The sequence below is a fragment of the Rhipicephalus microplus genome, unplaced genomic scaffold (assembly GCF_043290135.1).
Source record: "Rhipicephalus microplus isolate Deutch F79 unplaced genomic scaffold, USDA_Rmic scaffold_13, whole genome shotgun sequence".
NCBI classification, from domain to species: domain Eukaryota; kingdom Metazoa; phylum Arthropoda; class Arachnida; order Ixodida; family Ixodidae; genus Rhipicephalus; species Rhipicephalus microplus.
The window spans coordinates 35260102-35286206 of NW_027464586.1; the positions used below are offsets into that span (position 1 = coordinate 35260102).

General features: G+C 46.9%; 1 protein-coding gene across 2 annotated transcripts in view; it reads right to left on the bottom strand.

The window, feature by feature from the left end:
- LOC119164614 (putative transcription factor Ken) overlaps positions 1-19205 on the bottom strand; it is a 52150-nt gene extending 32945 nt beyond the window's left edge. The window contains exon 1 of one of the 2 annotated variants that reach the window (XR_012888591.1): positions 17102-19205. The gene's annotated coding sequence lies outside the window, so the exon portion shown is untranslated. The remainder of the gene's footprint in view (positions 1-17101) is intronic. The other variant, XM_075882741.1, reaches the window with a different exon arrangement.
- Positions 19206-26105: the final 6900 nt, after the last annotated feature.

Sequence of the window (26105 nt, forward strand, 5' to 3'; positions counted from 1 at the left end):
TAACGCTGCTCGACCTGCGAAGAGGTTATTGGCAGGTACCACTCAAGTCTTCTTCGCGCCTGCTGACAGCGTTTGCGTGTCATCCCGGACAGTTTGCCTGGACGGTAATGCCCTTCGGGCTTAAAAACGCTGCTCAGACATTCCAGAGGGCAATGAACGAACTGCTAAGGCCACACAGCGGATACTGCTGTGCGTACCTGGATGATATAGCCGTTTTTAGCGAAACGCTCGAAGAGCACGCGGAACACCTGGGGCAGGTGTTTGAGACCCTAAAGCGGGTTAACCTGAAGGTCAAGAGGGATAAGTGCCAGATAGCTCGTCCATCGATCCGGTATTTGGGACATGTGGTAGGCTCGGGACGGCATGCACCTGACCTTGAGAAGCTTGCAGCGATCAAAGGTTTAAAGGCGCCGGAGACTAAAAGATAACTACGCAGCGTACTGGGCCTGTGTGGCTACTACCGAAGCTATGTCAAAGATTACGCAGAGGTAGCGAGGCCCCTGACAGAGCTAACGGGGAAGCGAATCCCGAACCAAATTCCGTGGTCCGCGGAAGCTGAAAGGGCGTTTTAGCGGCTTAAGATCGCACTGTGTGAGGCAGCAGCAATATCGACCCCAGATCCCGAGAGGCCGTATTGGCTGTTTACAGACGCGTCCGCGGTCGCGGCTGGAGTCTGTCTGTTGCAACGTGCGGACGATGGTACCGAGATGCCGATCGCATTTGCGAGCCACAAGTTCTCTCCAACTCAAACGCGCTGGTCGACTATTGAGCGAGAGGCCTTTGCAGTCATCTGGGGTCTGAAAAGGTTTGATTTCTGGCTCTTCGGCGCACAGGTTACCATGGTGTCAGACCACAACCCACTAGCTTTTCTCACCCAGGACACTCTTCCTGGGGCTAAGCTTACACGTTGGGCCTTGGCGCTTCAGCGGTATCATGTAGTGGTGCAGCACAGGAAAGGCGTCGAGCATGGCAACGCAGATGTGCTTTCGAGGGTGCCTAATGAGTGCTGGGGAATCGGCAGCGGTGCTCTGGGGGTCGAGACACTAGAGGACTAGGCAAGTGCTGGACACTCAAGAGTGACGTGCGCGAACCTGTGGACAATTGAACAGCACCACGCGTTGAAAGGTCTATGTGCCTCAGTGAAATGTATTGTTTCTCTTGTGCGTGTGTGTAGCATGCAGGAGTTATTGGTATTTTGGTTGAATTTGAATGGCACCATGTGCCGAAGGGTGTGTGTGTGTTTCAGTGAAGTATTTTTTTTGTGTGTATATGTACGACTGTAAGCATGTAGAAGTTTGTTGTTGTTTTACTTGCCTGCTTTATAGATTGTACTTGTGTGCACAGTGACCTCGTGTCGGTTTTTTTTTTCTTTTTTTTTTTTTTGCTATGTGGTGGCGTCCGTTAGGTGGGGCCCCAAGGGTTAAGCAGAGAAAATATTGCACGCGTTGCAGAAATGCCTCTGACGTTCAAGGAACGGCGAAGTATGGCCACAGGGTTGGGGACGTGCGGTGCCATACCTTTATGTTGTTATTCGTGCAGCTGCATTTGAGCGCTTGCGCGAATCTTGGAAAAGGCGTGTAAGGTCTGGCGTCGCAGGCCATGGGAACGAGTCTTCTCGGTCTCAAAAGGGCGCGCTTCCCAAAAAGCCTATTCTCGGGAGACGATAATCTCGGCGTAAGCGGCCCCTTCTGGCAAGAATACCGCGGTCAATCACCGCTTCTAGCAACCAGCTAAATGGTCCCCGGAATGCGGATTGCCGGCGGGTGACGGGTGGACAGTGCATAGTCACCCATCCGTCAGGAGTAGAGTCCGCGGGACGGCTGTCATGCTGGACAGCATAGTCATCTCGCGGTAATGCAGGAGGCCCGCAGCCAAACGGCGCCACCATTGTGTGCGTTCGCACAGTTCGCGGAACGTTGTGTGCAGGCCGGTCCGTTCGTCTCTCTCTTTCCGACCGAGCAGTCGAGTGCGGGAAGAAGAGAGCGAGAGGAGGGGACGGCAACAAGTGTGTTGTCTGTCCAATAAACGAACTAAATTGCTTTGGTTGGCCGTGAGGAGAATCGGGAGGGGCAACTGAGGTATTAAAACCTGGCTTCCGAGTCCTCGCGGCGGTTCTGGTCGCAGCAAAGAGTGCTCTGCACTATCGGCTCTGCCGAGGCAACATGCGACGGTTCCGACGGTCAAGTCTTGTAAATATGTACATAAGTTTCTGTATATAAAGTCGAGTTGTTGTAACGTTTGAAATGTGCTGGCCTCCATCCCCGAACAAGCAGCAGCAGCCACGACAAAACAGGACGGACACCGAGAAGCAACCAACCTTCCACTCCCTTCTGTAGCAACAGCCGCTACGCAGCTGGGAGAGCTCTGCTCAAGGGAACAGAGGGAGTGGGTAGAAGGTTGAGTTTTACTACCACCATCATCATCACTATGGTTTGCGCAGTAGCACCAGCAGTGATGCCTGACTGCGAGGTTAGGTGGGTGGAAACAACAGACTGGCGGTTCTCTCTTGGGGTGGACGGCAGTATGGGTCATATGCCGTGAATTCTCATGGTGAGTCGAGCATTGACGACGCTGCTTTCGAGCTACCTTGTTTGTGTTTGTTATGTTATTGAGTGTTCTGAAATATTGTGTAAGGTTGAGCGTGTTGATCCCAAATAATGTATTTAGATTTGGCTGACGATATCGTCATTGTAGAGGTAATTGAATAAATGTGTTTGGTTTGAGTCCGATCGTGCCTGTCTTCGTGCGCTCTGAGAGCATGTCACATTACGAGATCCCACACCCTTTAAGTCTTGAGAACACGCAGCAAAAGTGGTTAGAATTTCTGTAGCAACAGATTCAATGTTTACACCTTCATTAACGTTTGTCCCAATGTCCCGATCGATAACATCCCCCTGCGCAAGGTGTGTTTTACACGGCTGTAAAAGCGTGCGAACAATAGCGACGAATGCGGCTTAAAGGCTTGTTCACACCAAAGGCAGGGCTGGCTAAAGTGGAAATGCAGCCAAAGTAGCGAGGCGGAAACGCAAGCGGAAAGAACCTCCTCTCATGTTGGGAAAGCGGAAGAAAGACCAGCGATCGCGCTTTCAACTGCTCTGATCGGCTGCTCTGCTGCGCAGCGATCCATAGGATGTGGGCGGGCTGAACAGGTGCGTCTACTGACCGCCTCGCCGCTTCGAAAAGCTCGCTTGCCCACTTATCCGTGCTGCCTTTGATGTGAATAAGAAAAGCCGCCCGCATCTTCCCAAGGGGAGGACTCAAGTAAATGCATTGCAGGGTGGTGGGAGTATCGCCTGAATATTGCGTAATTGTGTATAGTTTGGGTATGCTTATTTGATATTTCATCTTTATTATGCTTATTTTTGCAATGAAGAAGCGTTGCCTTCAATGTGTGGTGGGATGCTGATGTGCAATCCAGCGCCTACATATACAGGTTGGCCAGTAAACGGTTGTGCAGCGTGAGCAGTCTTTTTTTACTAGCAGATGCTGCCTGTGTCGGCCTTGCAAGGCGACAGAGGATGGGGAGGGACAGTTGGCACAAGACACAAGCATGCGGCAAAATGTGCGAGCATGCGCAGCGGGGTTGCCGCCGCCGAGGCCGGATTTGCAAGTAGGTGCGACTATAAAATGCTTTGCATTTAGAAGCGCCTTTGCATGAAGGGCGGATGCAATAACATCACCCTACGTGCCAGGCCTGCCATCCATTGTTACTCAACAGAGAGGATCACTCCGTCTATCTTCAAGGAGCAGGAAGGATCTAAGTATACTACGTGGTTGAAAACACAGACGGGAAAAGGACAAGTACAAGTGCAGACTATCACCTGAAGTTTTATTTATCCCGCACTGTACTTATATATGACAACCAGAAAAAAAAAAGAAGAAAGAAAGGAAAGTTATCATTTGAACAAGCGACAAACTTCATACACCCGAAGCACGAGGCAGAATATCAGATTCATTACACACATGCACCATTTGCCAGATAACGAACCTATTGATCTAGGAAGGCAACCGATGGTTTGCTCACGCAGTTGTCAGGTTCCCGAGCCATTCTCTTTTCTTCAAATATTATGAGTGTGTGATCACCTTTGTGCCTATGCAATACAAGTGTATTTTCAAACAGCGGATGACAATGACAACCACACCTGCTGATATGCTGAGCCAAGAAGCCTTCATTGCCGTTGTGTACATTACGTGTGTGTTCACCCAGGCCCTCATTGAGGCACCTCCTGGTCTGCTCGATGTAGCATGCACCCCATGACGGCGGAATCCTGTATACTATATCCGTGACACATCGGAGAAACTGGGATTTGTGCCCGACATTGCAGAAGCAGTTAGGCTTAGCGTTTGCACGAGCATTTAGGTTTAGTGTTTGCACTTGTCAGTTTGGCAAGCTGGGAAAGCTTGTAAGGTGCAGAAAAAACAACCTACACATATATGCATTGGCTGACCTTTTTCATCTGGTGTGATAGCTGGTGCATGTAAGAGATCACGACAATTTTGTCGCATTTGCTTTTGTCCCTGCGATCAGCACTCTCTCCGCTTCTGGGATTTTTTTCTTTTTTTTTTAGTATTCTCTGCCACAGAAACGAGAAGCAAATCCGGATAGCCAGCTTTAAGATGATCCACATGATTCTGGAAGCTTGTGTTCATCATATGAAAGCAGAATCTGTCTAGGGCATTAGTGAAGCAAGAGTTGCCTCTCTCAACCAGCTTACGGTGTGCCAATTTAAAAGGCAAAAGCGGTTTCTTAGCCCAAGGCTCATACATCCAGCATGCATGGTTTGTGCTGAACACGAGTTTCATGTCTAAGAAGCGAATAGAACTGTTTGCTGGCAGTTCGTGTGTCAGGACGAGTGGACTCAAGCACTCACGAAAAGTGGAGATTACACTTGATGAAATTTCAGTTATGCTGGCTGAGTGGTGCCTCAATGAGTGCCTGCGTGAACATGCACGTAACGTACACAATGGCATGCTTGGTCATGTACACAATGACATGCTTGGCTCAGCATGTTAGAAGGTGTGGTTGTCATGCACTGTTTGGAAATACAGTTGTATTGCATAGGCACAAAGATGATCACACCCGCACGATTATCGAAGCAGAAAGAATGGCTCGGGAATCTGACAACTGCGTGAGCAAACCATCGATTGCCCTCCTAGATAAAAAGCTTCATTATCTGGCAAACGCTGCATGTGCGTAATGATTCCGGTATTCTGCCTCATGCTTCGGGTGTATGAAGTTTGTCGCTTGTTCAAATGCAAACTTTTCTGCCTTTTTTCTTTTTTTTTTTTACTGGTTGTCATATATAAGTACAGTGTGGGAGAAATAAACCTTCAGTTGATAGCCTGCGCTCGTACTTGTCCTTTTTTCTACCGTGTAGTATACTTTGATGATGTATCACCAACTGGCCCAATCAGCCACTTTGATTAGCAGGAAGGAACAAGAAACGGAAAGGGGGGGGGGGGGGCATTGTTATGAGCTTTGGCTTTTGGAGTGTGATCGCTGGTGCGCGCGCTATATTGGCGGGCATTGAAGAGGGCTGGTATACCCTTCTACCTTGTACTCTCAACGCGAACAGACAGTGCAAAAAGTGCTTCGCTTTCTAGAGAGGCCATTTAAGGGTATGCACTGAGCCTTGATCGCAAGGCGGCCACACCGCCGTTGCACCATTTTGGAAGCCCAATCATACACGCCATTCGTGCTGTACAAATATAATGATATTTATTCGAAGCATGCAGCAGAGCGCGTGCGTATAGAATTACACTTATCTAAAACATACAGCGGAGCGGGTGCCTGTCGACGCTGTTCACTGCACCTTCTATCTCGCATTAGCTAACTACCAGCTTCCGTTGATGCTTACCAAGGGCTAACACGCAGTATGGCCATGTTCAGTATTATTAGGGCGTCTCTCTTAACATATTTCTGAAGGCGTCTCTCTTAACATATTTCTGCAGAAAACGGCAGCTAGAGCGGCCAGCTGGGCGCTCTAGCAGCTGGGCGCTCTAGACAAGTCTGACTCTACCTTTATGTGCATAGGTGTGCAAGAGGTGTTCCTGGGTTCTCTAGCCATCTAGGTCGCTGTACGAATATCCAACACCACACGTGCAGCAAGTTTTTGCGAGTGTGCGGACCTTCGCAATGGCAACCCCGCTGCTAACACTCCTCGCAGATGATGTCAAGGCTTATCATTTGGTTGAACAAAACAATTTGTTGGTATCATATTCACTGCTAAGAGCCGTCGGTGACTCAGAGACACATTTGAAACAACGCTTTTCTATGTTGTGAGGCGTATTACCGCTGGGGCAATGCTTTCATTGACTGCAAGCCACTGTATACCAGCTTGCGCACCCTCTTACTTCATACTCCCTCGTCAGTTGAACCAAAAACATGTCTGCCATCTCGTAGCCAATGACAGAAAATTGATCAATAACCGTTATTGCTGCTGTGGCTTCTACTGCTTGCGTTCTGCTGCTACTAGTGTGTCGGCGGCTGGATAGTAAAGCTCGGTAACATTGTGCACGGCAACAGAGACATGAGACGGTCTGCTTTTTGAAAAGGGTGAAGTTCGCTAACTCGATACGGATCACTAAAACGTGATTTTATTGTGAAACAAGCCCTTCCTTGGCACAAAAGTAACACTACGAGGTTTTTTGAACCGCTATTTCAACAATCAAGGTCGACTTAACAGTTGCCTTTAGTGTCCCTTTAACAATCCCGAAGATGCTTAAGCACTTTTTACAATGTATTGTCGATCGGAAGATCAGGCACTTGGGAGATCAAGCCCAGAAGATCAGGCGTTCCTGAATCTCGAGCTGATCATCCTGCACTACCACTGCTTCAGGTGGGATCATTTCATTATAATCATTACCTAATTATTATTTTTTGCAATTTTGCTCGGTTTCTTACGACACAGCATATATTCATGTTCACATCGCCAAACAAAGAAGACATTGAGAAGGAACATGTTTTGCTACGCCCTCAATAACTACTACTGTAATATCACACTCAAATTAGTCATGTGGGCATGAGCTTAAGCTTAAGGCACGAATACGACACAGACGAAGAGAGACAATACACCTTCACACTTCGTCCGTGCCGTATTTGCGTCTTGAACTTCAAGTATGTTAACCCAACAAGACCAGTCAGCCATTTTTGCCTTAGTACATAATCTATAGAAGTCGAAGGCCACAACGCGTTCTCTAGGTTCACCTTTAGTTACCCACAGCCTAAGGTTGGCATGGTGTTAAAGTGAGAACAATCTGCTAATTTGTAAAAGAGAAACTGAGGCATAACATAGCGTACAAAGAACTGCATTACCCCAACACATACTCAAGGAAGAAACGAATTATCCTGCAGGTTGGTTCACATTGACACCCCACACGAAGTGGCAAATACTATATGCACTGCCTGATCTCAATCTCACAAGAAGTTTAGTATCTGGAACACGCAAATTTTGTATAGGACAAATAAGACTGCATAGCTGTGCACAGATAAACACAAAAAGTTCTCCTCCCCCCACCCATGGTTGCGAGGCGCCCTCTTGACAAGTGCGACTGCTGACGAGCAGAGCGGTTCATTGTTTTGTATTCGATGCAAAGGCAGAAGGTGCTTGAACGGTGGTGCACTGTTAGTACTAATACCAGCAGATCTAGAGGGTGTCGTGCCCCACTAACGCAATTTCAATAAATAATAATTTTCTTCATATTCACGACCACTCCATACGCGTTACAAAACAGCTTAGTGTTCTTGAACGTTACTTTTGTCAGCGTAAATATATGCTGTCATCATTTTAGCCTTAGCACACAGCCTTAGCACAATGGAGTGCCCCTCAAACATAAAAACACAGGCCTTTAGCGTTTGGCCTCGCTCGAAATATGGCCGCCTCAATCTACGAATCAGCTACTATAACTACTCAACCACCGCAGTTCAGTGTCAATACAAAATAGACTAAAATGGCTTGCTCATCAGAAAAACAGACCACTTTGTAGACCATGCTTATACAGTGCCTTTGCATAAGGATAGGTCATAAAGATTTACATTATAATGGAAACTCCATTTCCCTATTTTGATAAACCGTAAGCACTGTTTTGTTACTGTATACTCCAGGCACATGTATATTATACATTTGTGCACAATGTACCCACCTATAAAATATAACATAAGTAGAATATATGTCTATAAACAGCAGCAGCTAATAATGTCTGGGGTTTTATGCCACAAAGCCAGTCATATGATTATGACAGACAGCAGGAGGGGGGGGGGGGGGCGCTCCGAATATTTTGACCACGTGGTGTTCTTTAATGTACACTTACACTGTGAAGTATATAGGCCTGTACCATTTAATCTCTATCAAAGTGCGACTGCTGTGATTGTGATCAAATCCACGGCCGAGCAACCCTAACGATGGCGTTCTGCCGGGGCGGACAACCACTAGCAGAAATAATGCAGAGAGATAAGCCTAAGAATAAAACAGAGAGCTTATTTAGGCAGCATGTCAACAACATAATGAAGTAAGCAGACAAAAAAAAAAAAAAACAAGACCCACACAAAGATAACATATGGGATGGAAGAGAAGGACAGCTAATACAGAAGTTGCGGTAGCAGAACAGTTGTGATTTCAAAAAAATAAATATATATATTTAATGAGAGAAAACGATGCATACACTAACCTAGCATCTCTTAGCTGATTGCTCGGTACCTATGGTGCTGTTGCTGTTCTAATCTAATTTGAAGATAAGTCAACCTCATTGCATGTCAGTGTAATACCCGTGACACACGGGCAAAAGTAAAGTACTTTGAAGTAAACCCCTTTTGTCGCCTAAGGGGACCATTTGCAGAAAGGAGTGGCGCTGATGACACACGGCACCGCACTACTGCTTTAGGCGGTGCCTCAGAAGAACGCTACAGAAAAAATGGCGCAGTTTGTGGAAGCAGCAAGATCGGAAATATTAAAAAGAATCTGCACATGAACATCACATTCAGCGACGCCGGAGCATAAAACCGTTTTTTTTTTATTGTCTGGTGGCTTGTAATGCGCATACCTGTGATTTTCTTTCGCTTTTTTGCGTTTTTAGCAGCAACTTAAGTTCGTCTGGCAACTATGAACAGTCGGTGTTTTGCTGTTTTTGTTTTTCATCGTGCTTTTTACATGGCTCCATCCAGCTGGGTCAGTGACGGCGTGCCGCGTTTCATCGTGGTCCTGCGATGGCTCAGCGCAGAGACAGAGATAAAGCAACAGTTGAGGTGGGCCTGACTCTTGTCGCCCTCGGCTCCATCGAAGATGAGCTAAACACTGCGAAGGCAAGAGTGATGAGCCTCAAACAAAGACTCGTCAAGAACAGCTTCATTTTGACTGCTTCCGCACTGTCCCCCCGAGCCATCAACCGCGAAAGATGGACCTATGTGCGCAACGAATGCTGGTTCGAAGACACATTGCCGTTATTAGGCGACGGCCACTTTAAGCAGTGTTTTCGAGTGAGCCCGACACAGCAACTGCCGCTGCCAACCCTAACATGATCGCGCTAGTGACGTAATGCAGGCGTTTGAGAGTATGGACAGACTATAGGCCTTCACTTTTCAACAAATCGCACTGCTGCTAAAAATGAAAACATTTTCTCAGCGCAAAAAAAAAAAAAAAATACTGGCAGGGCACTGCAGTGTTGTGACGCGTTTTCTTCTATTGATAAATTATGCACACTGTATGCGAGAGTACTCCCTTCCTGCCAGAAAAGTAGATGCGGGATCTGCTTTTGTGAAAAGGATCTTTGCCGGAAAGGAGTTACTCCTTTGTCGTGTGTCACTGCGCCCGAACGCCTTTCTGAAAGATGTCCCCTTGTCTAAAGGACTTCTGGGTACCCGTGTGTCAGGGGCATAACAGGCATCAAAGAAGCTCTTCAGACTGCTAATATGTAAAAGGCATGAGAAGAAATGCAGCATCTTTTATTGCATTCTCTAGACCTCATAACGAAGCACAATGCAAGGGCAATTTGGTAATGATACTACAGCAGTATTAGAATCTGTGCGATATCTGCATGCACTCGAGTATGTCGCATGGGACGGTACCTAATAGCGAAGTGTTATAGCATTGACATAACTCAAAAGAAGAAGAAAAAAAACAGAGAATATAAAGGCTCGGCTGGGCATAATATTCACCTGCTTGTCTGTAGAGACAACACGAGTTCTACCAAGTGACTGTTCAATCAATGCTAAGAGCTCATCACCAGCCATAGGTGCAAAACTCTGACGGATTTTAATGCCAATGTCTTTAGTTTTATTCTAGAGGCTCAATGGCAGCAGTAGCACCTTGGGAAGTGCAGTTGCACCAACTTTTATTGTTTTGCACAGTAACATTGTGATCACAGTATCTTTCATCAAGATACACGATGGTGTATCTAGGTACTTCAGTGTATCGAAAATTCTTCAATGTATCAGTTATACAAGTCTTGTAAGACATATCGTGATACATATACATGCCTAAACAGTATCTGAGATAGTATCTAAGATACATGTGTCTTTAATACGGCCCAGCACTAGTTTTATACAACTTCCTGGGCTAAGTCAGATGCTTTTAGAAGCACCTTGGCAGTTCCGAATGTTTATTCTTACGCCTGCCCTGGATGTCATCCCAGAAAAAGTCTATCATCTACACAAAGTTTATCTTTCACAGTGACTTTCCTTCCTGGCCATTTTTATGATTTCACATTGTCCCATAGAAGCTTGCGCTTTCCTAAAGTGGTGCTACAGTATCTGTTTTCTGAAGATATTCCCCATACCCTCAAATATATAAGCATTGTTCAGACTTGCTGTTTTTTATTGAAGTCCTGAAAAGAATTTCTAGCCATTTTTATCTCGTCTACAAAGACGGTGAATGCTGTCTATTGATTTGCATGCAACATAGAGCTTCCTCAAGAACACATCACGTTTAACTTTACATCTTAGCTCAGAGTTTGATTCATTTGTTTCCTCCGGAATACCTGAAACAATCAGGTTTCAACACTTGCTTTTGTCTGCCAAATCCGTCCACTTTCTTTCCAAGAGTTTAGCTGTACATTCCAGAATGTAAATACTATGAGCAATTTGTTTTTCAAATTTAGAAAATCGACCAACCCAATTGGCCATCAGCTTTTACCTATCGTTTCGCTGTAATTGAACCGCATTGTCATAGGCTAACTTTTACCAAGACAACAGTTTTTTTTTTAGCAATGCCTCAGTGGTAGGGCCCGGATTTCATTCTACCACGTATTGGAGGCGACCATACACACAAAATATCATGCACATTGCTAATGTGTAACATGGTGAATTTAGTGTTGTTAAAGACGGACACGAGTGAGAGACAAAAGACAGACATGTGCTAGTAACAACTGATTTATTGCAATGGCAGTAAAAAAAATATAGGCACGATGGCACGCAGAGCCAGTGAGCACATATCAAGGCTACATTACTTACAGTCCACGGGCGTGTGATATCAAAAAACCTAATTTAATTTTTAAATAAGCAGATAGACATCCCACTAAAACAGTTGGTTCCTTTTTTCTTTATTTGGTACACCTCCCGCCTATCTGCTTGCCTCGATGTCATAAACAGCACAAGACAGTCACTGTCCGTGATCATCATCGTCGTCATCAAGACGTATAGTGGGTACTTGTATGTTCTGTGCCAGAAAACGAATGTGTGGTTTGGAACACACTTTTCATTGTCACTAGCGGCGGCTACGGCGCCAATAAACAAGCCTCTACTTTGAGGAGCTTAGTGCCCTAACAACTGGAAAAGAACAAGAAAGAAGGAGAGAGAAACGAAAGCTGCCACACTTCCTTCAGGTTTCGTACTACTAAGGTGAAGCTGCGCTCTTTTTTTCATGTGTCTCAGGCTTGTGACAAAGGGAAATCTCCAGCTGCGTGTTGATCAGGAAATGTTATTACAAGCCGAACATGGCAAAATATCCGCACCACGAAGAGAAAAACAGCAAGCAACTCAGGTTATAATGGCTTTTCATTTAATAGGATTCAATCGAGGCATATCTAGCAGAGATATTAGATCCAGCAAAACAAAGGAATTGAACTGCCAAGTGAAGAAATTTTCAACTTTTTCAAGGAATGATGTGCTTGTCTGTGCCATTTTTTTCTAATTATCAACATAGAGGCAGGCTTCATTTTTATTGTTAGAAACCCACAAAACTATGTGCTCATCAGATTTATGGAAATGCTCTTTCTTGCCATTTTCACTCTACTTTAAGTCTGCTCCATTCAGTATTTTAGAGTAAGACAAATGACTGCATCTTGGTTTGTTAACTTGTTTTTTCAGGGGGCACTTCAGATAAGAAGAACAAATGACCGCAGTCCCTTCGAAATCGTCTTAAAAGGAGAGTACTGTAGTATTTTTGAAATTGGCGCAATGTCTTGTCTACCTAAACTAAATCTTTCCTCCTATATATTAAAACGGGACATGAATTAGCAGCCCAACTTTCTGACCTTAGTTTTGCCACAGTTTATTTTGTAACGCAAACACACCGAAAGGGCTGCGCTGCGCCATGCGCATACTTTCCTTTACGTAATTGTAGTGAGACCAATCTGCCTTCGTATCATAGCATTTTCGCACTTTGCACATCGTGCAGACCTCTCCGAGAACTTACAAGGCTCACTGATCCTCCCGCGTGAAGAGGCACAGCCGGCACCGTGCCAGGCGACCGGCCATCACGAGTATGAGACATTAAAAGAATCCTGAAAAGGTTTTGCTGATTTTGTACAAGTACATTAGGGTGGTGGACCAAGTCCTAAAGGTCATTTAGAGACCAATTTAGAGACCAACAACTGTTAAGGGCTCCTGTGTCTAGAACATGAGTGGAAGATTCTTGATTGTAGACTTGGACACTAAGGTCATCTTGGATTCTGTGTTTGGGAATGCGTCACAGGAGCCTAAGGGTGAAATGTTAGCTGTGAAGAATGAACAATCAAGCTGGGAGTCTTGGATGGCTTCTGAGGAGCTGACATGCAATGCAGGGGTTACTACACGGTGTGATGTAAAAGCCGTGACTGGCTGCTGTATAACAACCTTTCGGTTTACTGGGCACTTCGATGATAGATGACCCTTTTCACGGAAGTTGAAGCAAGCAGATTCACTCAACGACTGTCCAGGACGGAAGGCAGGGACACCATAACACTCGGGCAAAGCTAAACACAGAGCTTCCATTTTGCAGGCGGTAGATTCGCTATGCGATGGCTATGTGGAGGACTTGCGTGTTGAGGCTGAGGCTCATGGCTGGGTCTCGAACTATATAGTGCTGGAGGGACTAGCCTGGCATATGGCATATGTGCTTTCGTTACTCTGACTACGAAGAGTGTGCTCGAGACAATAGTGCAGCTTATTTGCCGCTTATCCGTGCTGCATCGCCCCGTCAAGCTGAGTACAAATTTTGATGAAGCTGGACAGTGACGATGGACGTTGCGCCGCTGTGCTTGTCGCGGTGCTCGTGCACGAAATTCCGTACAAGAGGTATTCCACTTTTTGGAGTTACGTCAGTGGCGCTGGACATTTGCCAATGATATGAAGCTTTGCATAAAGGTGACACAGTGACTAGCAGCTCGACTGTACTTTGGAGGTGACTTGTTGCTGCCATTGAAACAATGTCAGTTCACCTGTGAATGCATTGAGAAAAGCTTTGAGCCACATATCTCATGTAGGGAACTCCGTGCCGAAAGTGAGGGGCCAGTTTTTCACAGTTCCTCTAAATTTACTTGCGGCGATGAGACAAGTCGTGTTTGGCGACCATGAAGCAAACTGTTGTGTGCGCTTCATCTCCTTAATCCACAAGAGGACACTCTGTCTATGACTATTTTCGAACAATGACAGGCTACCCGACATGTCAGGCATGGTTGTCAGATGTATCTGAGGAGTGCCAGTGAGTGGATAAGGTGGGGGCGACGATGGAGAAAAAGACACCCCATGTTGGGGCCGAGTGTACTAAGGGGTCCTTTGGAAAACCAGGGGTTGTCACGAACGGCAGGGTTATCCTTGGCGGAGAGAAAGATCCTTGAGGTGCGGCAATACAGACAGGTGGCTGCGAGGTGTACGTGAACAGCGGCTGTGAGGCGGGCGAGGCAGGCGTGAACAGCTGCTTGCTGGATTGGAGTTGTAGCTGGCACAACATGAAACTGTACGCCTGCCAAAGGATACAGACGCCAAAGCAGGTCTGGTGGCTTCGCTGAACCTGGCTGCACAGGCTCCTTCAAGCAACTCTGCTTAGTATTGAGTGAGGGAATCTCGAGACCCAGTTGAACACATTCCCCCAGTGACCGAGCTCAGCCTGGATAAACTCGGTACTACTGAGGCAGGCGATGGTAGCAGCACCGGCCATATGCCAATTCAATGCCTGCTGACTTGGCGATGGCAGGAAGATACACAAAGGCAGTTAGTGTTAGGCTGGCATGGCAGGAGCGTAGCGTGGTCAAACGGTGAGGCGACATTCAAAATCCACTGCGTCAAATGTGAGGGCTAGGCTGGGACAAAGGCAAGGGCATAGCACTTGAATAAACAGCCTTAATTAGCGACTGGACATTAGGGAACTTGCGCATGGAAGCACTACACGAGGGCTGGCAAGACAACATATCCACACGTGTCTGCAGCGCTTGCAGTTGGCAACGGCTTTTGCTGCAGCTAGAAGACGAAGCCACGGAAAAGGAGAAACGCCTGAAGTCCTTCAGTTTCTGTTCCTTCCTTTATTTCTCTGAAATCTCACGTCTTCCCAACTCCTCTTTCCCATCCCCTAGCTGAACCATACTGCACCTGGCTACAAGGCTATGCTAAGCTTGGTCAGCGTGCCTGGAGTGGTCAGGACGCTCACCTTTGGATCCAAGTCGAACATCACTCCACAAGAAAATTTGTTTGTCACCTATTCTTTCATCCTCTTATCTCTTGTCATGGCATCCGAACAAATTGGACACATCTTCTGGGAGCAAAACAGAAGATGAGGACGAAGAAGGAGATGAAGAGAGTGCATGCTTGCTCATGATGATGATAAGTTTCTATCTACGACACAGGGCACGCTGTTGATGAGCACACAGCTTTTGTTTTCTTCGTAACTTATGGTGTTCACAAATAGGGGAGAAATTGACCCTTCGTGATAAGATCCCAGCCAACACGAGCCTTTAGTACTCTGGCTATCTACGCCTTCTTAGCCATTCCAACCTACGAGTGTTCTGATTCAACAATGGACACCTGACCCACTGTGCTAGAGGAGAGACCATTTTCTGTGAGGGTAATATCATGGCTATGTTCAGCCGCTGGTGCCTTTGTGCCACCATAAATATTTTTAGCTTTGCTGTTGAAGATATAGATCGTGCACATCTTTGTTTTTAAATTTCTTGTATTATATAAAAATTTATTGTGCCTACATTTACCACGTTAGAAGCCTACTATTTGTTTTACTTGCCTATTTTTTGTACCTAAACACACTTTTCTAATGCCTCACTCTACAAAAAATTGACTATTTGGGGAGTGTTTCAACTATACATAAATAATCATCATCTGACTTGCTAGAGTTTCCTGTCTTGAAAAACCGGCGCTGGCCAATTTCTTGTCAAGAATGCTATGTCACACTGATAACATGCGCCATCCGTGACTGCAAACTACCTGAACCGTGGTGATAACAGGAGGAAAGTACTCGAAGTAGATGGCGATTATCGTTGTGAGGCAGAAAAACTTCCTAAATACTCAATTTTTTAAGAGTGCTATAAATCCAGCCTCTACTAATAACTATTCATGTATCAAAGTGTGAACAACAGCATGTATATTCTAAGCAACTATAAAAAAACACACAACTATTCCTCAATGGACATTTTTTAAAACAATAACAGTAACAATAAAAAGCAGGTAACGTAAATTGTATACTTGACAGGATAGAAAGGTAGGCTAGTTTATATTCGTTTAGCAAACTGGGAGAACACAAAAGTGAGGCCCTTCTCTTTTCTTGTGTGTGTTCACACGATCCCATTTCGCTGAACAAATAGTACACTTGACATCACAATTCAGCAGAAATTACTGAGTTAGAGGAATTAAAAAAAAGCATGTATTAATTCTACTTTCGAAAACTGGCAGCTCTGACAATAATAGGCAGATTTTTTTTTTTTTTTTGGAAAACGGGTTGTCCGGTATTACACAGTTCAGGTTTATTTTAATTAGTGTTCCAACATTATTGCTGCTACTGTGAGAAAGAAAAAAATATATTAAATAGATAGGTATGCAGCTACAGCGATGCTACAGCCACGTTGCTACATGAAAAGCACATTTTACCATTGTAGTGATCGCCAGCAGAAAACAATTTTTGATATATGCTGAATCACGCAAAGTGTAAACAGGCACGTTTCAATGGTTTTTTTTTTGTTTCCTTCGGGGCTCGGATGCGTTCTGGAAACGTACGCCCGTTGCCTACCACGCCCGGAAAACATGGTTTTCATCCCAATTCGATAGCATGTCCCACGATTTGAGTCGCTTTCCTCCGCACAACCCACGCTATCAACACCCCGGTAACATTCTTGGAGCCAACTGATGATCGCGGCCGGCCGTGACTCACATGTTGGCAAACTTCTTTCAGAACGAGGCTGGGTAATCGCACGTGGCAGCGATTAACCATTTAAAACAATCGTTTTCTATTTTACTGATTACAACCATTACGGAACTTGTCGACAGAGTATAGAATGAACACCAGCAACGTATAAATGAAGCAAGGCCGCTGTACAATCTTTTTTTTTTCTTTTGCGTCCTACGCACCCACCAAACTGTATTGAGCCTCAAACGGGAAGTTTTAAAGGTGTAGGTTTTCAGGTGTCTTTAGCGCACAAAAACAGGGGGGGGGGGGGGGGGCGCATTGGTTCGCACTCCGAGATTCGCCAACTTCGTTACTGTTCTCTTCTTTATTACGGCAATTTCCGAAACATCGAGCACCGCACACACTGAGACTAAGAAAGTTGCCATTGGACTGCTGCGTCAAGAAGCCAACAACGCCGAATGAACTCGACGGATTGCACATTTCCCCCATCTTGCGGAGATCGCTGGGAATCGACGCGAGGAGGAACTCGCCGATCAAGAGACGACACCGTCGCTGCCACTTACCTCGGAACGGCCTTGCTGGAGTGCGTTTACCTTTCCGTTGACGTTGAACTGTCAGATGTCATTCCGGTGAAGCGGAGGCACTGTCCGAAGGCGTTCTGGTAGCGGAGCGCACCCTAGAAAAGGCACAAGGATGAACTTGATCACCTCGAGCACAGAGGAGGGTGTTCCCACAGCCTTTAATAATCTCAAACAGCGGCAACTCTTCGGACAAAACGTCGGTCCTTGAACAGTCATCGCACCTAGAAAAGCACAAACAAAAACTATGAAAACAACCACTGCACGGCGATTGCGATTAGAGTGACCTAGAATAGGAGGGGGGTGTCAGTATATTACCCCTATTAACTCTAACGCACTCTAACGTCAGTATATTAACTCTAACGTATATTAACTATAACGTCACGCGAATACATGAAAGAAGTGAGGGCCTTTCGAAGTGAACTCTCGCGCCGCGGCGCTGCCATGGCGCGGGAGTTTCAAAGCAATGGGGTTTAGGGACAGTGAGGGCAAAATGGAGGAAGCGAACAGAAAATTCACAGCTAAATACTTAGAAATGAGCAGAGGGCCAAACTAAAAAGAACTATTGGTTAAGGAGAAGGTGAAGGAAATGGAGACCGACATGTACGGAGACCGACATGCACCGCAATAGACAAGGATGGATCAAGTGGCGCAATGGCTCCATTTTCGCAACGAGAGTGGGAAAGTGCTGACAAGAGGGTTCCTAGTAGTACATCAAAAGGGTCAGATGGCATTCCAAATATGCTGATAAAGACATTGGGTCCGAAGTCTAAGCAGACTTTGAGAGAGGCAGTGAGCAAAACAATAATCGATGGTGAAGTCCCCAATGGATGAAAACTTAGCAGGATGAGCATGATTTATAAAGAAAAGGGGGAGAACGCTGACATAAACAACTGCTGTCCTATAACAGTGAAATCATTGGTCTATTGGCTGACGATGCAGATTACAAAGGAAAGACTGCATGCATGGATAGAGGACGAGGGGGTGCTGGGTGAACTGCAGAATGAATTTCGGAAACGCACTCGAGGTTGAAAGACAATCTGTTCTCACTGACGCAGTGCATCGAAATAGCAGAAAAAGAACACATGCCCCTGTGGCTTGCATTTTTGGATATCAAGGGAGCATACAATAGCGTAGTTCAAGAGGATTTGTGGGGAATACTGGACACATAGGTGTGGGCGATGGGGTCACTAATCTTTTAAAGGATATCCATAAAAGTAACAAGGAAGATATAAAGAGGGAAAAACCGGTATCTAAGCCTACAGAGGCAAAACGCGGGCTTAGGCGGGGTTGTCCTCTGTCACCCTTGTTATTCATGATGTACCTAGAAGGATTAGAGGCTAAATTAGAGGGAAGTGGACTTGGCTTCAACCTCTCTTTCGTCAAACAAGGAAAACTCATTGAACAGGCACTACCAGCATTGATGTACGCGGATGATATAGTGCTAATGGCTGACAACAAGGAAGATTTGCAGAGATTGATGGACATCGATCTGCGGTAATGAGGGAGATAGGTTAGATTCAATAAGAAAAAATCGGCAGTCATGATTTTTAAAGATACTAAAGATAGTGAGCTTAGTATACAGGAGGTCACGCTAGAGATAACAGATAAATACAAATATCTGGGCGTATGGATAAGCAATTGGGACCGAGTATCTAAATGAACACGAAATATATGCAACGACTAAAGGTAAAAGGAATGCAGCAGTGATTAAAAATAGGGCACTCTGGAAGTACAATAGGTATGATGTTGTGAGAGGAATATGGAAGGGCGTCATGTTTCCTGGTCTGACGTTCGGCAATGCGGTCTTGTCCCCGAGATCATAAGTGCAAGCAAGATTAGTACTTAAGCAACATGGAATAGGTAGGCTTGCCTTAGGAGCTCACGGGAATACACCAAATCAAGGATTACAAAGTGATATGGAATGGACATCATTTGAAGGCGGGGAAGCTAGCAGCAAGACAAAATTTGACAAGCGATTGAAAGAAATGGGGGAGGAGTGTTGGGCTGGGAAGGTTTTCAGCCGCTTGTACATGAAGAATGTCGATACGAAATGACGGAAGCGAACCAGAAATTTGACGGGTAAATACTTAGAAAACAGCAGGAAGCCAAACCAAAAAAAGAAACTATCAGTTAAAAAGAAGGTGAAGGAAACGGAGACCGATATGTGGAGAATTGGCATGATTGAGAAGTTCGATCTAGAGATCTATCGAACTTTTAAGCAGGAAATCGCCAAGGAAAGGATCTATGATAATATACTCGGGGTAGTTCTCTACTGTTTGAGGCCAGGACGAAAGTGTTGCGAACCAAGACTCATTGGGCCAAATACGAAGGGGTAGACACGGTATGCAGTGCGTGGGGAGAGGAGGAGGAAACTGCGCAAAACTTGATAATGTTCTGTAAAGGGCTTCCCCCTATAGTTCAGGATGATGGCGCAGACCTTTTCAAAGCACTGGGGTTGAGGGACAGGGAGGTCAAAATAGACTTTAAGCGGGTAGAATTAACTAGAAGGAAGTTATCTGATTGGTGGCTAAAATCAAGGCACAAGTGAAAATTAAATAATTCAGTGCAAAGTACCAGTCCTCAACTTCACAATATAAAGAAAAAAAGGAGATAAATCACGTTGTTAGTTGACTGACTATGGCGGCTAGATGGCGATGGCCACCGCCCGATATAAAGTGTAAAGCCATAATAGTCCATCCATCCAGTTCACTTTAGGTGGGTAGAATCACGGAGGAAGGAAAGGTGAGGAGAGGCCCTGACGTCACTCGTTGAGAAGCCGCGATGAAGCCGGAAGTCGGCCCTATTGACTAGGCTAATTCTCCTTTCTTGTTTACATATGAATGCGGAGCAGAAGGCACGACTCTCTCTCCGGCTCGGAAAGCACGTGGGCTGCGCAGCGCGTGTGTCGTGACGATCCGAAACTAATTGAATGGGGCTCATCACTCGGAGCCTGCGGGACACCTTCAGCGAAATCGCTTCGTCCGAGTAATAACAGGGAGTAACAGGTCGCCGACAACGAAGCAACTACGAGAGAACGCGCGCTAGATGCACTGACAACGGCGAGTGCTGTCACGTCATTAATTCAGCAACTGTACAGACAAAACGATCGGTCGTGCGCCTTCTACGGTTGCATTCCGCCACGCGGCCGACGCAGCGTCCTGCCACTGTGTCCGTGTTCCGCGTGAAACTCACCGGCGTCAGCATTCTGCGATCGTGGCGACTTTCAGCACGGTGCTAGTGACAGTTGAACGCGGTTGCTGTTACGTTGAGATTACATGCAATGCTGGTGGAGAGTGTACCAAGTGGAACAGAAAAGGTGTTTTAATACGCACATGCCCAGGTGGTACGCAGCAGACCCCGCCAGCAGCTTTTGCCACTCATGCCTGCAGTTGCTCCCCACTCTACCCCTCTTTCGACACCTTGGGCCGCACCGCGAGTCAGCAATTCCTGGCGCACTGCTGACAATCGACCGATCTGCTACGCCTGTGGTACTCCAGGACACGTCGCACGATATTGTCGTCGTCGCTTCCAATCGCAACACAACGCTACTTGGCCGTTACCGTATGACCCGCAGCCCACGCACCTACCTGCTCCCTATCCTTCACCGCAGTCATCATCATCATCATCATCATCAGCCTGACTACGTCCACTGCAGGACAAAGGCCTCTCCCATGTTCCGCCAGTTAACCCGGTCCTGTGCTTGCTGCTGCCAATTTATACCCACAAACTTCTTAATCTCATCTGCCCACCTAACCTTCTGTCTCCCCCTAACCCGCTGCCCTTCTCTGGGAATGCAGTTAGTTACCCTTAATGACCAGCGGTTATCCAGCTATCTATGCGCTACATGCCCGGCCCATGTCCATTTCCTCTTCTTTATTTCAACTATGATATTCTTAACCACCGTTTGTCCCCTAATCCACTCTGCTCTCTTCTTGTCTCTTAAGGTTACACCTACCATTTTTCTATCCGTTGCTCGCTGCGTCGTCCTCAATTTAAGCTGAACCCTCTTTGTAAGTCTCCAGGTTTCTGCTTCGTAGCTAAGTACCGGCACGATACAGCTGTTATATACCTTCCTCTTGAGGGATAGTGGCAATCTACCTGTCATAATTTGAGAGTGCTTGCCGAATGTGCTCCACCCCATTCTTATTCTTCTAGTTACTTCAATCTCGTGGTTAGGCTCTGCGGTTATTACCTGCCCTAAGTAGACATAGTCTTTTACAACTTCAAGTGCACTATTACCTATCTCGAAGCGCTGCTCCTTTCCGAGGTTGTTGTACATTACTTTCGTTTTCTGCAGATTAATTTTAGGGCCCACCTTTCTGCTCTCCTTGTCTAACTCCGTAATCATGAGTTGCAATTCGTCCCCTGAGTTACTCAGCAATGCAATGTCATCGGCGAAGCGCAAGTTACTAAGGTATTCTCCATTAACTCTTATCCCTAACTGTTCCCATTCTAGGCTTCTGAAAACTTCCTGTAAGCACGCGGTAAATAGCATTGGGGAGATTGTGTCCCCCTGCCTTACACCCTTCTTGATTGGTATTCTGTTGCTTTCTTTATGAAGCACTGTGGTAGCAGTTGATCCCCTGTAGATTTCTTCCAGAATGTTTATATATACTTCATCTACGCCCTGATTCCGCAGTGTCTGCATGACGGCTGATATTTCTACTGAATCAAACGCCTTCTCGTAATCTATGAAGACTATGTATAGTGATTGGTTATACTCTGAGCATTTCTCTATTACCTGATGGATAGTATGAATGTGGTCAATTGTTGAGTAGCCTGTTCGAAATCCTGCTTGTTCCTTTGGTTGATTGAATTCTAATGTTTTCTTTACTCTGTTAGCAATTACCTTTGTAAATAACTTCTATACTACAGAGAGCAAGCTGATCGGCCTGTAATTCTTCAAGTCCTTGTCATCTCCTTTCTTATTTATTAAGGTGATGTTAGCGTTCTTCCAAGACTCTGGTACCCTTCCCGTCAGGAGACACCTCGTAAACAGGGTGGCTAGTTTTTCACCGCAGTATGGCTACACTAATCTTCCCGAGTCTAAGTCACCCGAGCCCCCAGCTCCGACTCACTCTCCCCGCTCGCCGTCTCCTCGCAGGCGATCTCTGTCCCCATTGCGTCCCCGACCCGCTTCCTCCAACCGGGAAAACTGAACGCCGCAGTTCCAGAGGCAAGAACTGCGCAGTCATCGAAATGCCCAAGTCCTCGCACTTCACCTGCTAACGTCGTCGCCATATCTGTCGATGGTGTTTCTACCTTTGCCCTCATCGACACAGGTGCTGCCGTTTCTGTTATAGCCGCCCAGCTCTGCCGCTCCCTACGCAAAGTGACCACGCCGTTCTCTGGACTATCGCTTCGTACGGCTAGCGCACAACCAGTTCGACCTCTCGGCACCTGTACAGCCCGCATTTTCATCCAAGGCTCTATGTACGTTGTCGAGTTCATCACCCTTTCGGTGTGCGCGCATGACGTTATCCTCGGGTGGGACTTCCTGTCACATCATCATGCCGTCATCGACTGCGCACGCGCTGAAGTTCAATTTTCGCACCTGTCTGACGAACCTTTGCCCGAAACTCTTGAGCGGTCCCCAAAAGTCGTCGTACGTGAAGACACTGAAATTCCACCAGCCTTTCTTGCCGTTGTCCCTGTTTGCTGCAATGACCATAACGACGCCACAGTAATGTTTACACCTTCCGACATTTTCATGAGCCGCAGAGCCGTTTCCTTGCCTTTCGCTACACTCGACGTCACTGCGGGCCGAAGCAATATTTTCGTCCACAACCGCCTTTCTGCACCGCTTACGCTACTTGCCAGCGAATGTCTCGTTCGAGTGGAGCACCTCGATTTCTCTTTATTTCTTAACATGCCAGACGAATCGTGCACTAGCGCCTCGACCGAACTTCATGCCCTTTCCCCACTGGAATGCTCATCGAGTGACACCTTTCCGAGTTTCATCGCCGACACCTTAAGTGCCCATGAACGCGCCGAGCTTCTTAATCTCCTCCAGCACTTCGCGAATTCATTCGACGTTTCTCAGCCGCAATTGGGTCGGACTTCTGCAGTGCACCACTACATTGACACCGGTTCACACCAGCCATTGCGTCAAAGACCGTACTGTGTCTCTGCTGCAGAACGTCACGTCATCAACGACCAGGTCGAAGAGATGCTACGCCGTCGCGTTATTCAACCATCGCACAGTCCTTGGGCATCTCCTGTCGTTCTAGTTCGAAAGAAGGATGGATCAATTTGATTTTGCATCGACTACCAGCGAATAAACAAGGTGACGCGGAAAGACGTCTATCCATTACCGCGCATCGACGACGCCCTTGACAGCCTCCAAGGAGTCGAATTCTTCTCCTCCTTAGACTTACGATCTGGATACTGGCAGGTTCCTATGGCAGAAGCTGATCGCCAGAAAACTGCGTTCATTACACCAGATGGCCTGTACGAATTTAACGTAATGCCATTTGGGCTTTGTAATGCTCCTGCCACGTTTGAATGACTCATGGACAACACACTGCGTGGACTGAAGTGGTCTGTGTGTCTATGATACCTCGACGACATTGTCGTTTTTTTCTCCCGATTTTCCTACACATCTGCTTTGGCTCCAACTGGTTCTTACGTGTTTAACCAACGCTAGGCTCCAATTGAACCTTAAAAAGTGACGCTTCGCCGTGCGAGAGCTGGCCATCTTAGGGCACATCGTGTCCAAGCATGGTGTTCGACCCGGCCCTGCAAAACTGCGAGCAGTCACTGAGTTCCTGAAACCTACTACACTGAAAGAATTACGCAGTTTTGTCGGACTATGCTCGTACTTTCGGCGCTTCGTGCGAAATTTTGCATCGATCATGTCACCACTGACCAACCTTCTACGCGGTGATGCAGACCTTTCATCCTGGTCTTCTGACTGCGACGTCGCGTTTGCCACGCTTTGTAGTCTGCTAACATCTCCTCCAATTATTCGGCATTTCGACCCAACAGCTGCAACGGAAGTTCACACAGACGCTAATGAGGTTGGTCTAGGCGCCGTCCTCGCCCAACGCAAGCCGGGCTACTCCGAATACGTCGTCGCTTATGCGAGTCGCACACTTACTAAAGCTGAGGCCAATTACAGCGTCACTGAAAAAGAGTGCTTGGCGCTAGTGTGGGCGCTTCGCAGGTTCCGCCCTTATTTGTACGGTCGCCCATTCGACCTGGTAACGGACCACCATGCACTTTGTTGGCTCGCCACATTGAAAGATCCTTCTGGCCGCCTAGCTCGGTGGGCACTGCAAATCGAGGAGTACGACATTCGTGTCATCTATCGCAGCGGACGCAAGCATTCTGACGCCGACGCCCTGTCGCGTTCGCCTTTACCTCCCGACTCGGCCTGCAGAACCACTGGTACCGACACCGTCGCATCTCTCGACCTCGACTCCTTTACCAGTGAACAACACAAGGACCCGTGGGTCGCTTCCCTTTTTCACTGTCTCTCTGGATCACAACCACTGCGGTACCACGATCTCTCCGACGTCAAGCTGCTCATTTCGCCATTCGGGATCGGCTGCTACACCGACGCAACTACGCCCCCGAAGGTCGTAAATGGCTCTTGGTTGTCCCACGCAGCTTGCGATCACAAATCTGCGCCTCCTTTCACGACGATCCCCAATGTGGTCATGTAGGAGTTTTCGAAACTTACGAACGCATTCGCCATCGCTTCTACTGGCACGGAATGTATAATTTCGTTCGAAAATTCGTTGTGGGCTGCCCTGACTGTCAACGCCGCAAATCACCGCTTTTCCACTCGTCCGGTGTGCTTCAACCGCTTCCGTGCCCTGCCAAACCTTTCGATCGGATCGGAATTGATCTCTATGGCCCTCTACCGACAACATCAGATGAAAATCGGTGGATCATAGTCGCTGTGGACCATTTAACACGCTACGCTGAGATCACCGCCCTTCCAAGTGCCACTGCGCGGGACGTAGCATCCTTCATCCTTCATCGCTTCATACTACGACATGGTGCACCTCGAGAACTACTAAGCGACCGAGGTCGAGCCTTCTTATCAAAAGTCGTCACGTCTCTGCTTTCTGAATGCCATGTTGTTCATCGCAAGACCACGGCATACCATCCGCAGACTAACGGGCTCACGGAAAGATTTAACCGCACCCTTGGCGATATGCTCGTCATGTATGTGACATCCGATCATACTAACTGGGATCGCATTCTTCCATTCATCACGTTCGCATATAACACCGCGGCACAGTCTACCACTGGATTTTCACCTTTGTTTCTTCTTTATGGACGCGAACCATCCCACACCATCGACACTCTTTTTCCATACCGTCCTGACGCATCCGAATGCCCATCTAGCTGTGTCCGAAGCTGCCCGAAATGCGGAAGAGTGCCGTGAACTCGCACGCACCTTTACGTCACAAGAACAACAGCGTCAGAAAGAAAACAACGCCGACTCTTCACAAAGCCCCAGCTATTCCCCGGGATCACTTGTATGGCTGGCTGTTCCTTACCAAACCCCCGGCATTTCCTCAAAACTCGTTCCAAAGTACGAGGGCCCATACCGCGTTTCGGAGCGAACCTCGCCGGTGAATTTTCTCAATGAGCCACTTTCCCCATCTGACGACATGCACCGGCGTGGACGTGACATCGTCCACGTCGCCCGCCTTAAGCCATATCATAGCCCTCTGCCTCCATACTCTTAGGTCGCCAGGATGCGCCTTTTTCGGCGAGGGCAAATTGTGAAGAAGAAAACGCATCGTTGTCAAGCAACATCGCCACCGCTTGTACTGGGTGCTAGGCTTCTCTCGTTCGGCTCGTGCTGATCTTCGCCGGCATCTGCTTGACCGTTGCTCTTGCCCGATCATGTTTCATCGTAGGACCACCGTCGCCACAGTCGCCAATAAACCCTTTTTCAATTCATCCAGTTTGGTTAAAAAGAAGGTTAAGAACATGCTTTTTTTCCTTCCTTCATGGTGGAGGAAGG